At 29.7% G+C, this 7,867-nt stretch overlaps 1 pseudogene; it reads left to right on the top strand.

The window, feature by feature from the left end:
- LOC114754737 (steroid 5-alpha-reductase DET2-like) lies at window positions 1-7,571 on the top strand (annotated as a pseudogene).
- Window positions 7,572-7,867: the final 296 nt, after the last annotated feature.

Here is a 7,867-nt window from a genome sequence, read left to right on the forward strand (position 1 = left end):
ACAAGATAGAAGAAGAACCACACTCAGAAAGAAAGTAGAAGCGAGAGGGTGAGGGCGACCATGGCGATTCCCATACCGTCGGCGCTGCTCAACTTCCTATTTCCGCCGCCTCCTTCTCTCTTCGTTTCGGCCATGTCGGCAATAAGCTTCGTGTGGCTGACACGTGCTGGCTTTGACGAAATCAAAGGGAAGCATTTGCAGTATTCCAAATTCTGGAATACAAATCCCTCGAAGAAGAAGAAGATTCAGTTGTCCGGTAGATCGGGGATGCTTCTGGTCTATACTCCGGCGTTTCTTGCTGGCGCTGCTTCTTTCTTTCTCTTCCCACGTGAGAGTCTCAGAGCAACCTTCCTTCAATCTGCTCTAACACTCCATTTCTTCAAGAGGATCTTGGAGGTAACGCCCTCTCTCACTAAAATTTTGAATGGTATGGTTGTTCATATCTTGAGAAATGGATAGTGTTTGCTAAAAATTTACCGTTCTTATTTAATTGTAATTTAAAATTATATTACACACACATACTCTGTTGAGATGTTCGACTGAAACCAGTTGATTAAGATTGAACACAATTTAAATAAAGACAGGATGAAAAATCACTTGGGTTAATCTTTTCTTAAAGAAATTTTAGTTTTTATTATCGTATGTTATAGTGGAAATTTCAGATTCTGGGTTTCGTGTTTGTCTAAGAATTTTGTTTTCACATGGATTAGGAAATCATTAATTGAGGTGAAATCTTGCTCACATAATTTTAGATAGGTGAAAGGATACGTTTGGTTCTGTAATTTTGTACAAAGTTTCAATTTGGTTTCTTAATTTTAAAAAGTTTATTTTTAGTCCTTAATCCTAAAAATTTTAAAAAAAATGATGACATTAACATCTTTGGTAAAATATTCTTAAATACTAGAATATTAAGTTTAATTTTCAAAATATTCATGATTGTTACAAAAAATTATGATTAAAACCTAATGATTTTAGGATTAAAGAACCAAATATATGCATTTTAAAGTTAAGAATCAAATTGAAACATTATACAAAGTTAAAGGACTAAATATATATTTTAGCGTTTAGTAGTTATTTATTTATTTTATTTAATTTTTATAGTCAAACAAAGATATGGTTGGAGAAAAAAAAACTAAACATGGAAACTCAAACAATAAAGCTAACATATACTACCTCCGGTCCTTAATATAAGACCCTATTTGATTTTTATGTGGTTCTAAATATAAGACCACAATCCACTTTGTCTCTCATATTTACTCAATTTTTTCCAAGATAGTCCTTCTAATAATTATAGTTCTAGTTAATACACTTGATTGGCAAGGATATTTTATTAAATACAACACCTATTTAGAACAAATAACTAACTCAACTTACTTTTTTAATTTTTTCAAATTAGTTAATTGGCTCTTATAATTAAGACCGGAGGTAGTATGTTTTGTCCTTTATGAGATTTTAATTTAGTCCCTACTTTCAGTTCTTTAATCTTAATACTGTTAGTTTTTATTTGACAAAAAATGTTGGCTTAGCTGTTAAATGCTGACAAATCATACTTAAATTTTAATCCCTTAATATAATCAAATGAAAACAAATGTTGTTGTGAAATTTTCCTTGTTCAAGGATTATATTAAAGGATTATATAAATTTTTTATCCTTTAACATAATCACTAAGTTTTTAACAGGTTTATTTTAATTTAAAATATAAATTATATTATATCAAAAGATTAAAATGGAAATATGATTTGTGTACATTCAATTGTAATATTACTATTTAAATTTGCTAAGTCTGCATTTTTCGTACTTTAAGACAAAAAGACTATATAAATTGAATAGACTTCGTCAGCTTAGCATCTTTAGTAAGCTCATCAGTGTTACGATCCTCTGCTGGACCTAATCTGGCTTTAGTATTGGGCCACCTACTTGAATAGACTTGGCCTACAAATGAATCAGGCTCACAAGTGATCATTTGGTTTTTTTTTTTAGAGAGAGTTACATGAGATCTCAAAAAAAGAAATAATTATCAAGTCTCAATAACAAATAAGTAGTTGTCATGTACTATTTTGAAATTTATCATTGTAAAGTGCTCTATTATCATTATCACTAGGATTTTTTGGTAGTAATGTTTCTTACTTTCCTTACAATTTTCTTTGTTTTTTCTAATTTTTTGAAAATATCCAAGTTAAATAACATTTCAGCACATCAAAAGTGTGGTTTCCAAGACAAAGTTTGAGTTAGTTTCTTTCCCATATTTCCTATCTTCACTATCTGTGACCTCTTGAAATGGGTTGGGAAATTCGGTTGAAAGTCCCTTTTTGAAAACTTAATTAGTTAAAAAGACCTGAATTTGAATTAGTGTAACTATGATCTGTGAGTACAACTTTTCTTTTGGTGTGTGTAACATATTTTTAGTGGTATGCAACAATTATCAATATGAAAGTCATTTACACACAGCAGAGGAAAAGTTACACTAAGGGATCATAATTGCATATGTTCAAATTTAGGTCATTTTAGCCAATTAAATTTTACCAAATTTCCCAAAGAGATTTGTACTTGTTTTCCCGATAGGCTTTTCCTAACATATGCTTTCTTAGGATTATTGATCAAGTCAGTTTTGGAAAATATGGGCACAACGTGTTTCTGTGTAGTCCGTTTGGTTCAGCTTGTACAAAATAAATAAATAAATAAAATCAAAGACCACACGCACCCTTAATAATACTTCAGTTGCAGTAGTTATCGATAATGAACTTCACAAAACTGGATACTCCACAGGAAAAAGACGGCAAATTATTGAGGATTTGGATGTGGGTTTTGAGGGAAAGATTCAATAACTTAAGGAAGATAATCCATACAAATGCTTATGGTTGAAGATTAAGCTTAACACCCCATTTTGTGGGAGGACTAGTCGCAGAAAAAAGTGTTAAAAATTGTGCGCTTTTATTAAATTCTTATTCTTAATAGCCACTAAACACTGGGGGCGTAATGTTTGGTTAAAAAATGAGCTTTCCTTCATTTTTTCTATTTACAAGGACGCGTGTGTGTGTCTATGTGTGTATCTGAATAGACCTGATCCAAACATCAAAATTTTATACTTAGCTAATGGTTAAATCCTTACTGCCTATCAAACACTAGGGGCTTAATTTTGTACTGTTTTTCACCTGTTTGCAAGTTCTCTTTGTTCACATCCGAGAGGCTATCATGATCATAGCATGAAATCCTTGTAGCACACCATCATGCATCCAGCTGTAATTTGATGTCCTATGTTGTGTCTAACAGCACCATTGTCTGTTCACAAATACGGTGGATGACACGACTCTTAATTTTGATTCTATGATTGTTACATTATGTTTCACTACTTTCAATCATTGATACTAGAGTTACTTAAATGTTAGGTTTCGTCCTAAATATAAAATTTATTTTGACTCCCAATTCTATAATATTTTTTTTTTGGCAAAATATCCCCTGGTGATTGAAAAAGATTCTTATTATAGGTTTAGTTTTAAGGCACATGATTAAGGAAGATACTTTATAAAAGCCAACGTATTTGTTATAAATAACTAATTCTTAACATTTTTAAATTAGTTATTTAGTTCTTAAATTAAAAAGTGGAAGTAGGATTATTGATTTTGCAATTCCTATTCTTTAATATCCTCAAATTAGTTTCTCATTTTTAACATCCTTAAATTAGTTATCTAACTCTTATATTAATAATTTATTGAGTATCCTCTTTAATCTTCCTTTACCTCTTCTCGGTGGACTCCATATGCCACTCTTAAATTTTGATTTTGTGACCATTACGCTATATTTTATTATTGATTAAAATGCCTTATTGGGCATTCTCTTTGGTTCTTTTTTAGGACTTTTGTCACACCTTATTTTTGTACCGCATTTAATCTCATTTGGAACCATTTGAAATCATTTCTTATGGCCTTAAGTTGAAAAAATTTAAACCTTAAATTTTTTTAAATTTAGATTACTATTCATTGTAACCCTTATAAAGGCCAAACTTTGAAAATTTATAACTAATTCTAAAAAAATCGAAATAAAGTGGTTTTAAGTTCTATTTGAAACTCATAATGCCATCTTTAAGGAAAAAATACTCATTGGCGTCCAGAATTCATCTATCAATCCAAAATTTTGTGCATAGTGGTACTGTTCATTTAGTCATTTTTTAATTTTTTTAAGATTTATGCCCAATTTTGAAAGGACATAACTTTTTGTACAAAATTTCAAATTTGATTAAATATTATTTATTTTAAAGCTAAAAATATAATCTATAAGTCTACTAAGTTTCATCCAAAATATCATCCAAGTGCATAGAATTTCGTTGGTCAAAGTTTACTCTTAAAAAATCAATTTTTATCCCTTTTGTAAGCAATTCTTGTTTTCTCTTTTCTTTTCGTTTCATCTAACCTTTCCAATCACATAATATATGCTTGAGCATAATTCCTTAATCAAATGCTCACATGTAAAGCATCATTAATCATTAATATAGTATTCCAACATAGTTCACAATATATATAACAATGTATAATAATTACAAAACATATACACAGAGTTCAAATAATTTCTATATGATTTCCCAACATAATTTCTTTATGGAATCACTATCTCCTTGCCCTTGAACACCACTTGAGGTTCCTATTGAGTATTTATACATTGAGAGGAATAAGATTTCATAAAAATCTTAATAGCATGAATTACAATAATAACATTAAATATGCAAGGCAAGTTACATATAGATTCATGAATATTCTATGCCACGCAAAGATCATTACAATTCACTCATAAGCAACATGTTAATGCATGATGCTAAAGCATACAATGCAACCAACTAACATGTTATTTTCATTAAATAATCTCAAACATAACATACCATATATTCAAGTAATTATATCATGTAACAACCAAGCAAGTTAAGATTACAAATTATAAATTTCATGCTACCTCTTTCAATCCACAATTTCAGCCCCCTTGGTTCCTTTGGGTGTTTCCTTGTTTTCTTATATAATGTCTATTAATTCAAGTATAAACACATTTCAAATTACCAACGATTCAAACATAAACACTAATACTTGACATTAAACTCAATTAAACCTTTTTTTTCTTTATTTTTGATATAATTCATTCCTCTTTGTTTTCATCAATTTCTTAATTCATTTCTGCACAAATTTTCATGTAAAATTCAAATATCAAATCAAATTTTATAAAATCACACTCCTTTCGCTTCAATTCACTTTGGTCGAATAGGTAGGGTTTATATTCTAAAATTTTCAATTTTGATTCCAATGATTTTAAACACTTTTCCCTTAGTATTTTCCTACACAAAAACATATTTTAAACTCATTAGAATCATCAAATCACATTGAAACAAACTCCTACTCCAAAAAACCATAGTTGCTGAATAGGGCTATGTATAAACCCTAACTTTGATTTCTTCCAAAAATTCAATTAAAACACCATTTAAACATGTTAATTCAAGTTTATATTCAAGGCTTCTATCCTTCCCTAACATATATTCAATTCAACCGAAAATAGACAGCACCACAACTTTGAATTACAACTTGAATTTCTAACCATAACAAGCTTTAAACTTAACAAAAATCATGTTCAAACTTACCTTGATTAATCCTTGATCAAAGCTTGATATTTCTTCTTCCAATTGCATGGTTAAAGCTCTCTTTTAGGTTGATTTTTCAGTTTGGTAGCACTTCCCCAAGGTCCCTCTTATTTTGGCCGAAATGTTCAAATTGAGGGGGTATTTATAGAGTTTTTTGGGCCAGCCTCCCCTATGCAATTGTGGCCAAAAATTGGCCAGCAAGATGGCCATGTAGCTGCCATCAAATGCTTCATTTTTTCTAATCTTATCAAGTGTCATGTTTTTTTCGATTTTTTTATTGATATTTTGATTTAATTTGGGCTTAAGACTCATTAATTGTTGGGTCACTATTTGCACAAAATTTTTGAACCCTCTTAGCCTAGTATGAAGCCCAAATCTAATTTAAAAAGGAAGAAAAAAATGGAGCCCACTCATAAATATTAATTTTTGACTAAAACTCACTATGTCAGTTACTATTTTTAAAAATAGCTTTGGGCCTCCAAAAATTTATTTCTTTTAATAAAAAATTCGTTTCTAATATGGGAAAGCATTCTCAAAAATTTGAAAATTTATCTCTATCTCTAACTATTTATTTTGAATTTTATCCGAAATTAGGCTTTACCTATAATATTTTGGTAATTAAATATTTTAAAATTAATTCCTTCACTTCTAGGGCCTGGAAAAAATTTTATAAATTCAAATAAATACTTAAATAATTTTCTCATATTTTTTTGGAATTATTGAGGCTCTACATATTTAAATTAATTATTTTGGACTAATTTTTTTACTGCTTTTTTTTTTTTAAATCTCTGTTTACAAAAATTTTTGTAATAATTTATTTCTATTCCATTTTCACCTTTATGGCCTCAATTAGAGTTCTAAAACCTCTAATTTATCTTTTTTACCATTTTTTGAGAATTTTTTAGAATTTTTCCTAATTTTTTCATTTTACTCTTCCTGAATCGATAATTTCAAAAATATCAGTCTGGACAAGGGTTGGAGTTTAACTCAAAATTTGTTTTGTCCCCAAGTCTACTTTACTATTTGACCCTCTATCTAATTTATTATTCATATTCTTAAGGTCAAATTTGGTGGGATGTGACAACTTCATATACCCCTCTTAAATTTTGATGGGAGAATTACAATAAGGTCCCAAGCAAAAAAAAACAATTGAAAAACAAGTGCTAGAGGTTGTCATTCTCACTATAAGACTTGTCATTATAGGCTGTTGAAATTGTTATTGAGACCTTTTGGTAATTATTTCTCTTTTGTGAGAGTTGATTGTAATTCCCCCAATTTTGATTTTGTGACCATTACAGTGTTTTTTTTTTTTCACTGATTCTACAATCCCCACTCTTGATTCTTCTTCAGCACATTTTAAAACATGATTTTTTTTTTTTTTTGGGTTTAACTGGTTTCCAGGTTCTGTTTGTTCACAAATATAGTGGGACTATGGTTCTTGATTCTGCAATCCTCATTACGCTGAGTTATTTCCTGTACACTGCCACTATGCTCTTTGCTCAGCACCTCACACTTGGCCTTCCAGAGCCATCCATTGATCTGAAGAATCTTGGGATTGTGTTGTTTCTCATTGGCATTACTGGAAACTTCTATCACCATTACCTTCTTTCTAAATTGAGAGGAAGTGGTGAAAAGGAATATAAGATACCTGAGGGTGGTTTGTTTGGCCTGGTGGTATGCCCTCACTATCTTTTTGAGATTATTGAGTTTTATGGGTTTTCCTTCATTTCTCAGACTCTCTATTCATTTTCCTTCACCGTGGGCATAACTTTCTACTTGATTGGAAGAAGTTGTGCAACTAGGAATGGTACTTATCCAAGTTTGAAGATTTCCCTCAACATGTTAAGGCTATTATCCCTTTTGTTCTCTGAGCTTGAAATAGTGTGCGCATCATGTATACAACAATATTAGTTTACTTTCAGCAGAATAATAAAACAAAAACTATGTTTCCTTCAAATTTGATTTCATATTAGTTTTGGTTTTGACCAAAGAGATGTGAGAATGAATTTACTTTTTAAAGTTGCAACACCGTTTTAGGTATAGAAATATTATATATTAAAATATTTTTCAAAGTAACTTTTGAATTTATTTAATTGATAATTTTCAAAAATAAATTAATGAGTTAATAAAATATTATGTTCTTAAAAGTATAAAAAAGTGAAAGTTAATAATTTTTATGTTTAGGAGAATAGGTAACACTTATCTTTTTGTTGGCTGTTAAAATAAGATAAAATTTTCAAATGTGATAAGAAT

This window comes from Neltuma alba, unplaced genomic scaffold, assembly GCF_004799145.2.
Source record: "Neltuma alba isolate B1F8T4 unplaced genomic scaffold, ASM479914v2 tig00010187_pilon, whole genome shotgun sequence".
Classification (NCBI taxonomy): domain Eukaryota; kingdom Viridiplantae; phylum Streptophyta; class Magnoliopsida; order Fabales; family Fabaceae; genus Neltuma; species Neltuma alba.